The sequence below is a fragment of the Mastomys coucha genome, unplaced genomic scaffold (assembly GCF_008632895.1).
Source record: "Mastomys coucha isolate ucsf_1 unplaced genomic scaffold, UCSF_Mcou_1 pScaffold13, whole genome shotgun sequence".
Lineage (NCBI taxonomy): Eukaryota > Metazoa > Chordata > Mammalia > Rodentia > Muridae > Mastomys > Mastomys coucha.
In genome coordinates this window covers 72,219,267-72,227,091 of record NW_022196895.1, presented here as the reverse complement: position 1 = coordinate 72,227,091, position 7,825 = coordinate 72,219,267, and the positions used below count along the sequence as shown (strand labels likewise).

The 7,825-nt window shown below is 46.6% G+C and overlaps 1 long non-coding RNA gene across 1 annotated transcript in view; it reads right to left on the bottom strand.

Moving 5' to 3' along the window:
- Positions 1–7,070, bottom strand: part of LOC116087734 — a 14,644-nt gene extending 7,574 nt beyond the window's left edge. Inside the window, exon 1 of the long non-coding RNA XR_004117596.1 lies at positions 6,933–7,070. This is a non-coding gene — a long non-coding RNA (uncharacterized LOC116087734). The remainder of the gene's footprint in view (positions 1–6,932) is intronic.
- Between the last annotated feature and the right edge of the window lie 755 nt (positions 7,071–7,825).

Here is a 7,825-nt window from a genome sequence, read left to right as displayed (position 1 = left end):
CTTCCCTCTCTCTCTCCCTCCCTCTCTCTCTTTCTCTCTCTCTTTCCCCCCCCCTCTCTCTCTCTCTCTCTCTGTTCAAAGATCAGGCCTTGTTGGAAGATCCACTGTGGGGATGGGCTTTGGAGGTCTCCTATGCTCAAGCTCTACCCATTGCAAAAGAGAGTGTCCTCCTAGTTTCCTGAGGGTACCAGTTTCTCCATGTGGCCTTCAAATCAAGATGCAGAATCCTCAGCTCCTTTTCCATCATCATGTCTGCCTGCATGCTGTCATGCTTCCTGCTATGATAATAATGGACTAAACCTCTGAAACTGTAAGCCAGACCCAATTAAATGTTTGCTTTTATTAGAGTTGCCTTGGTCATGGTGTCTCTTCATAACAATAGAAACCCTAAGACAACGCCAAGAAAACTCATTGGTTACTAAGATGGACTTTGGTGGTATCTGTACTTTGGTCTATTGTGGTCTCCCTATCTGGGATAAGTAGACATTTGTGTTCCAACTAGCAGAGAAAAGCCTTATCATAAATGTGAGAGCCAAGTGCATGCTCCTGAGCCAGTCAGCCCAAGCTGGGGCTTCCGGGGAAGATGCAGAGAAGCAGATAAAGCGGGGAGGCTCATGCCATCGAGACTACCAGTGAGACCGGTTCTGATCTGTCTAGCTGTGAAGCCTTAGGCAGGTCTCATCACCAGTCTGGGCTCCTTTGGGAAATGGGTGCGAATGCGACACACATCTCAGGATGCAGTAGGCTTCCAAAGTCAATGTAAGGGAGGTCTCCCAATGTATGCAAAGCTCTGTCCTTCTCCACATGTCTACCAAGGTCTCTTAGCAATTCTGTCCCCAGGAGTTCCTCCTTCCTCCTCACCCAAGTCCATTCTTGGTTCACCTCTGTGTGTGTTTATTCTGTGTGTCTCTGTGTGTGTGCGTGTGTGTGTCTGTGTATGCATTTATGTGTATGTGTTTACTCTATGTGTATGTGTGTATTCGAGGGCCCAGGCATGTGCATATGAGTGTGTGTGTGTTTACTCTGTATGTATATGTGTATATGTGTGCATATGTGTGTATGTATGTGTATATGCACTTGCGCAGGCACATGCATGTGCATATGAATGTGTATGCCTGTGCATGTGTGTGTATGCATTTGTGTGTATGTGTGTGTTTACTCTGTGTGTATGTGTGTATTTGAGGGCCCAGGCATGTGCATGTGCATGTGAGCGTGTGTGTTTACTCTGTATGTATATGTGTGTGTGCATGTGTGCATGTATGTGTGTATGTGCTTGTGCAGGCACATGCATGTGTGTATGAATGTGTGTGTACCTGTGCATATGTACGTGTGTGTGCGTGCATGTTTACTCTGTGTGTATGTGTGTATACATGTGTGTATGTGTGTATGTGCTTGCACAGGCACATGCATGTGCACATGGGTTCCTAGAGTACCTCTCAGTGAGGCTCAGGGAAAGCCAACTCAGAGTGAACTGCCCTTGCAGATTTGGACCAAGATTATTTCCATCCTTTGGAAAAGAAGGCAACTGTGCTCGGCCTTTGGAAACGTCTTTGATCTTCCCGAAGGCTTTGCCAAACCAGAAGCAAACTCAGAGGCTCTAGTTCATCCAAGCAACCACCAGGTAGCCCCGCATCAGCTAACCCCTGCATCCCTCCTCTTAGGGCTCTTAAGTCAGTATGCTATCTCAGAACGGGAAGCCTGAAGACCAGACAAGCCCCCCTAACCTGCTAGAAGACCAGACAAACCCCCCTAACCTGCTATAAGTCACAGAGCTCTTCAAGGACCTAATGAAAGCCATGGGTCATCTTCACACACACACACACATACACCCCACAGCACATACAGTCAGTACCATCACTCATTGCCAGAGCACCCTGCAATCTCCAAACATGCCCATGCGTGTGCTAGTTCTCCCAAGTAAGCCCTGCTAGCCTGCCTTGACCTTGGCCACGCCTCACCAACCTGGCAAACAGAAACCCCACAGCTCTACTCCGGGCAGACCTGTGTTCATCCCGACCAAACCAACAACATACTTCAGCAACGAAGGCAGACTAGCTTATTTAGAAAAGACTAAACAGGAGGAGGGACTTTGAGGTTTGAGGGATTGTAAGATGATTGTCTGGAGTCTCGGGCCTGAAACGTGTTTAAAAAGCAGTCACCATGGGCTGAAGAGATGGTTTAGCAGTTAAGAGCACTGACTGCTCTTCCGAAGGTCCTGAGTTCAAATCCCAGCAACCACATGGTGGCTCACAAACATCCATAATGAGATCTGATGCCCTCTTCTGAAGACAGCTACAGTGTACTTACAGATAACAATAAATAAATCTTAAAAAAAAAAAAAAAAAAAAAAAAAAAAAAAAAAAAAAAAAAAAAAAAAAAAAAAAAAAAAAAAAAAAAAAAAGCTGTCACCAGAGCTCCTTTTCCCTGTCACTCTCCCAATGTGTTCACAATTCGGGATACAGATGGATGGAGGGTATTAGAAAAGGGAAATAATGAAGAAGCTTAGGACATAGAAACACTGTATCCTTTTTGGTACCTGGGGGCTGCTTTTAGGTCTCAATGAGCCCAAACAGGCACTGAATCTCAGGAAACATCCCAGCATCCAGCGGGGTGGCTGCATCACTGTGGACAAGATTGTAAGCTGACTTGGTCTAATAAAAGACAAGTGTGAAGGTTGGGAGATCCACAGAGGACAAGAGGGAGCCAGAAACCTCAGTCATCATCTCTCCTACTCTCTAGCACCTTCCATGTCGTTCAGCCTGGAACAAGAGTCATCACAGTTGCCCTCAGGCTTATCATCTGTCAGGTCGAAGGACTCTGGGAGGGTCCTGATGACAGAGACTCCCATCCTGTTCTTTGAGAGCTGGGGCTGAGAGAAGCCAGGCACTGAGTACAGCAGTTTGAGGGAAAACAACCTTCCAGCTGGTGCAGGAAGAGCCTACGGTTAAACTGCAGGTTACTCGTGAATCTTGAGGTGAGAACAGAGGCTGGGGTGGTTATGAAGAGGATGGGTTAACACAGCAAGGAGACACTGGGGAAGATGAATGAGAGGGCTTGTATTTGGATGTGAGATAGCCAAGCTAAACAATACATATAAGGACGAGTCTCTGGGCCATTGGGGGCAGGTGGCAAGTACCTCTCTCTCCCCCAACAGGCTTTGAGGGATATATATAAGGCCCTTTTGTCTCTCATATTCTTGCTTCTAATGCAGACAATCGTAGTATGTTAAATAAAGGAAGTTTCTAAGAAAGAGTCCATCTATTTCCAGAGACCACGCCATAGACAAGGAGCTAAACATGATGTCGCCCAGAAAGACTGCAGCTATCATTGGTGGCCCGATGAGAGTTAAGTCCGCTATTGTAGAGGCCCAAGCAGATGATGTAAGTGTAAGAGCATACTAAACAGCCCTTGAGATACCTGCAAGGTCAGAGTGCAGTAACGCTGGCCAAGTGAAATATAGCACCAGCCGGTCAAGGCCAATAGCTATCCAAGGCAGAGTCTGAAATGCTCAGTGAGTGGGCAGCTTAGGAAGAGTGCACCCTCATCCCTAGAGTTAGGCCAGGAGGACAGGCTTAGAGAGAGTGTGTAGACCCTCCACTGGCTTGGCCCATGGTAGCCCAGGAAATCAACCAATCGGAATAGAGATTTCGCCGGTCTTTGTCTGGTGTCTTCCTTCCTATTAAGAATCCTAGACAAAGGAGTTTGAAGGCTCTTTCCTTATCTAGAAATTCCTCTCATGCTCCCAAGTCTCTTCTACTTAATTTCTCACTTTCAGTGGGTGGTTGTGGTTATAGTTGTTATTGAGACAGGGTCTCACTATATTTCGCCCTGAATGACCTGAAACTCACTATGTAGACAAGGTCGGCCTCAACGGTGCAAAGATCCGCTTGCCTCTCGAAAGCTGGGATCAGAGAGACATGTATCACCATGACTGGCAGTTTCTGTAATCCTTTACAGAACTTGCTTACTTACCACCCTAGACACTCCAATGGGAGTCTGTGTCATTTATCATCGCTGGCAGGAGACACGAACTCATACGCATTATCCCAGATCATAGACGACCTTGCCAGGCATTTTAGACCCTTGAGTCATGCACAGCTGGGCTCTGAAAGGTCCTGTCACACTCAAACCCTCATTACAGCATGTCGTCAGAGATAGCATGACAGTGGAAACGGGATGTGACCATACATGACTTTAACATGTAACACAGGAACCACATCAGCAAGGACCCAGAGTCCAGAGAAGCTAGCTGGAAACAAGAAGACAGAACACAGAATGTTCCGTACGTCAGCAGTCACCTTTGCCTTCCTCTCTTCTCCACTCTGAGAAAACCAAACAAGCAAACAAACAACCCTCACTAAGATGTGTTTTGAGCACATCCACCATGGACTATGCATCCCGTGAGTTTCCTGTGCATTTCACATGTGTTGGGTGCTCTCCAAGGCAGTTTGAGTCTTAAGAAAAACAACAGCTAAAGGAAACAATATTTTGTCATGCTTTGCACCGGACAGTTCCCTGGAATTAGATTTCCTTTCTAACTCCTTCCGAGGCTTCAGACTCTGAAGTTTAATATTAACCTTCTTGTATCCCTCAGAAGTGGACCCAAATCCTTAAGTTCTGACAATGCAGAAGACCACAGGGCTGTCAGCTTTCCTAGGCAGGAATAGTTGGGTCCAACTGACGAGGTGCTCACCCCTACTTCTATCCATTATGAGCTGAGATGAAACGAGACAACAGCTCCTAACACAACCTTATGGGTGAGTTGAGAGCGACTCTAAGCAAATAACATTACAACGTGGCTCCAAATAAGCCACTGGAGATCTGATTCAGTCTATTAGAGACTTGTAAGCTGTGCTCAGTGAGTTAATGATGAAACTCAAGGGACTGTTGGGACACGTGGCAGGGTCATCTTTAGTCAGATTCCCAGCGATCTAAGAAGATCCATGACAGGCTCATGTTCATACACGGAGATCAACCTATGTGACAAACCTACATGGCAGTCACTGTCACTTTTCCAAGCTCTCACCATGCTGTGCAGCAAGAGCACCCAACTAGGGAGTGAACTCCTGCCGAATACATTCACAGAGCGAGCCAGGATTCCTGTGAAACATCAAGTGTTACCATTTCAGCTCTTCTTAGCAGAACAAATTTCTAGAGGATCATATACAGTCCTGCCTCTTATTTAATTTGTTGGGTTTTTTTTTTTTCATGCCTTCTCCCTGTGTAGCTTCAGGCTGAGGTTGAACTCGCAGCCCTGGCTCTGTCTTGCCAGCACTGGTATGATAGGTACACACTGCCCTACCTTGCTCTATGCCCTCTTAAGGGGGAAGCACTGGAGAGAGCGCAGACTTTTCTCCGCCTTTCAGACTGATCCTTATATCTGAATAGTTCGGGTAGGTGGCAACTTCGTGTCAGGCACGGGGATACAATAGCGGCCATCAACATACATGTCTCCCGCCCTACAACCCAGTGAAACGAAATTAAAGTGAGGCTGAGAAAGATGCCTGAGCGGTGAGGAGCACTTACTGCTCTTACAGAGAACCTGAGTTTGAGTTCCAGCAATGGCAACTCCCAACCACCTATAACTCCAGTTGCAGGGCATCCAATGCCCTCCTCTGGCATCCTCAGGCAGAGGCACACACATGGTACACATACATACACTGAGGATTACATGTATATATGTATATATATACATAAAATATATAAAAATGTATATATATATGTGTTATATATACATAAAATGAATACATATACACATGTATTTATCTATACATATAATACACATAATAAGATATATAAATAAATATACATATACATAAAATAAATAAATTGAATTTACTCCTAAAAGATAATCGCACTCATAATTAATCATAGCCAAGTGGTAGGCATCAATAAGTTGGTTCTGTGGGTATACAAGGGGGAATCTGAAACAGAAGAGGAGAAAAAAAAACCTAATTTTCCTTGAGAACAGGATGTGTAAGTTGAGGCTCAGGGAGAGCAGAGAAAAGCAAAGCAGAGAAGAAAGGGACTTACGGCGGCCACTGCTCTGCCCCGTGCCTTGAAGACATCTCAAAGTTACAGAGCTGGCAACCGTACAGAGACAGAAAGGAGATTTGGGCCGTTCAGGGAACAGTCGCTGCGGCTACTGCCCATGCTAGGGGGAGCAGGAGCTCCATTGAGGCTGATGGAGATGGTTTAAAATGAATTGTGGTGCCTCTGTGAACGTAGTACACTTTAGATGGTTGGGCTGTATGGTGTGCAAATTGTATTCCAGTGAAGCAGCTTTTAGAAAGTGTCAAGTCCCATTACTCCATCTGGAGGAGGCGGGGCTGTGGCGGAGGAGGCGGGGCTGTGGCGGAGGAGGCGGGGCTGTGGCTTTCCTGAGAGTTCGTGGTCTCCACTGTTTTCTATATTTTGACCCACCTGTCTTACCACTAACCTGGCTCTCTGCTACCTCCCTCCTTTTCTGCCCCATCTCCATTCCCCGTTCTCTCTTTCTCTTCTTCCCTCCTCATTCTGCTCCCCCCTCCTTCTCTTCCTCTTCCCCCTTCCCCTGCCTTTGGGACCCAGGATATGCAAAAGTTCAGGCCTCATTGGAGGACACACATGGGCTCCAGCCAAGCGCGGAGTGAGGAGCCTGCACATGACTCCATCCTCCGCCTCGGTCTATCCCAGCGGTGGAGAGAAAACCGGCATATCATCCCCTTGAGTCCTTTTGAAACTGCATTTTGCCAAGGCATTCGCTATCTGGGCCACATAACAAATACCTTGTAAGTTAGTGGCTAAGACAAAGCAGGTTTTCTTACAGCCTTTGTAGGCGAGGACCATGTGTAAGACAGCTGGGTCAGAGCTTTTCTCCGGCTGAGCGTGTCGACTAGGCATGTGGAAGGGCTTCTCAAGGCATGTGGAAGGGCTGTCTCCCAAGCTCTTACCTATAGATGCTAAGAGGCCCCTTCTCCCTGAGTTCTAGCTTTCAGCTCTTTGTCACTTGGGCATCTCTCACAGGACAGCCTACAACAGAGAGGCGAGGGAAACAGTACTGAGGCAGGAATCCGGGTAACTTAGCTTAGCATAGCTTCGGGCCCTGTTAGGTTTGGGTTAAGTCACATACACCCTGTGTGACGATGCACTTGGCAGCCTAGTTTCTTCACCTGCTCATACTATGGACATCCACCCCTCTCTAAACACTGAGCCTGCCCACTGCAGAGCCCCCTCAAAGTCCCGATCAGTACCGAGCTACACATATTCCCATCTTTGAATGATGGTATGAGTTTTCCCATCTCTAGTAACAACCAAATCTAGACAATTTATATTCGGGTATGCTGCTCCCAATGTGTCTCCATATGAGAACTAGAAGAGCCAGCCCAGCCTGAAGCAGTTTTGGGTGCATGCGTAGTAGGGTTAGCTGTATCTTCTAGGACCTTTTAGGGAGACGTTCCTCTTACCATCATATGCTTATGTGTGAATAACTAGTGCATTAAATTAAAATCAGGTGCATTGTAGGAAAGGAGAAATCTATCAACCAAAAACGAGGACGGGCTACACCATGCCATTTAATGACCAACCTTTTCTTGAGTCCCGTAAGAGGTAGTCCCACATGGACTCCCCTGTGGCCTGCTGTTGGTATTGTCTCCCTCTGCGCCCCACGCTATTTCTCTGATCTCAATGAAGCTCTTTTTTGCCTCTTCAGCAAATCTGTGTGAGTCCTTATTTTCAATCATTTGGATTAGAGGCTAAGAAACTAAAAACACCCAGCCCAGACCCCCAACCACCAGCAATAGAAGCGACACTAAAAACCCAACATCTGATAAAGTAACTGAAAGAT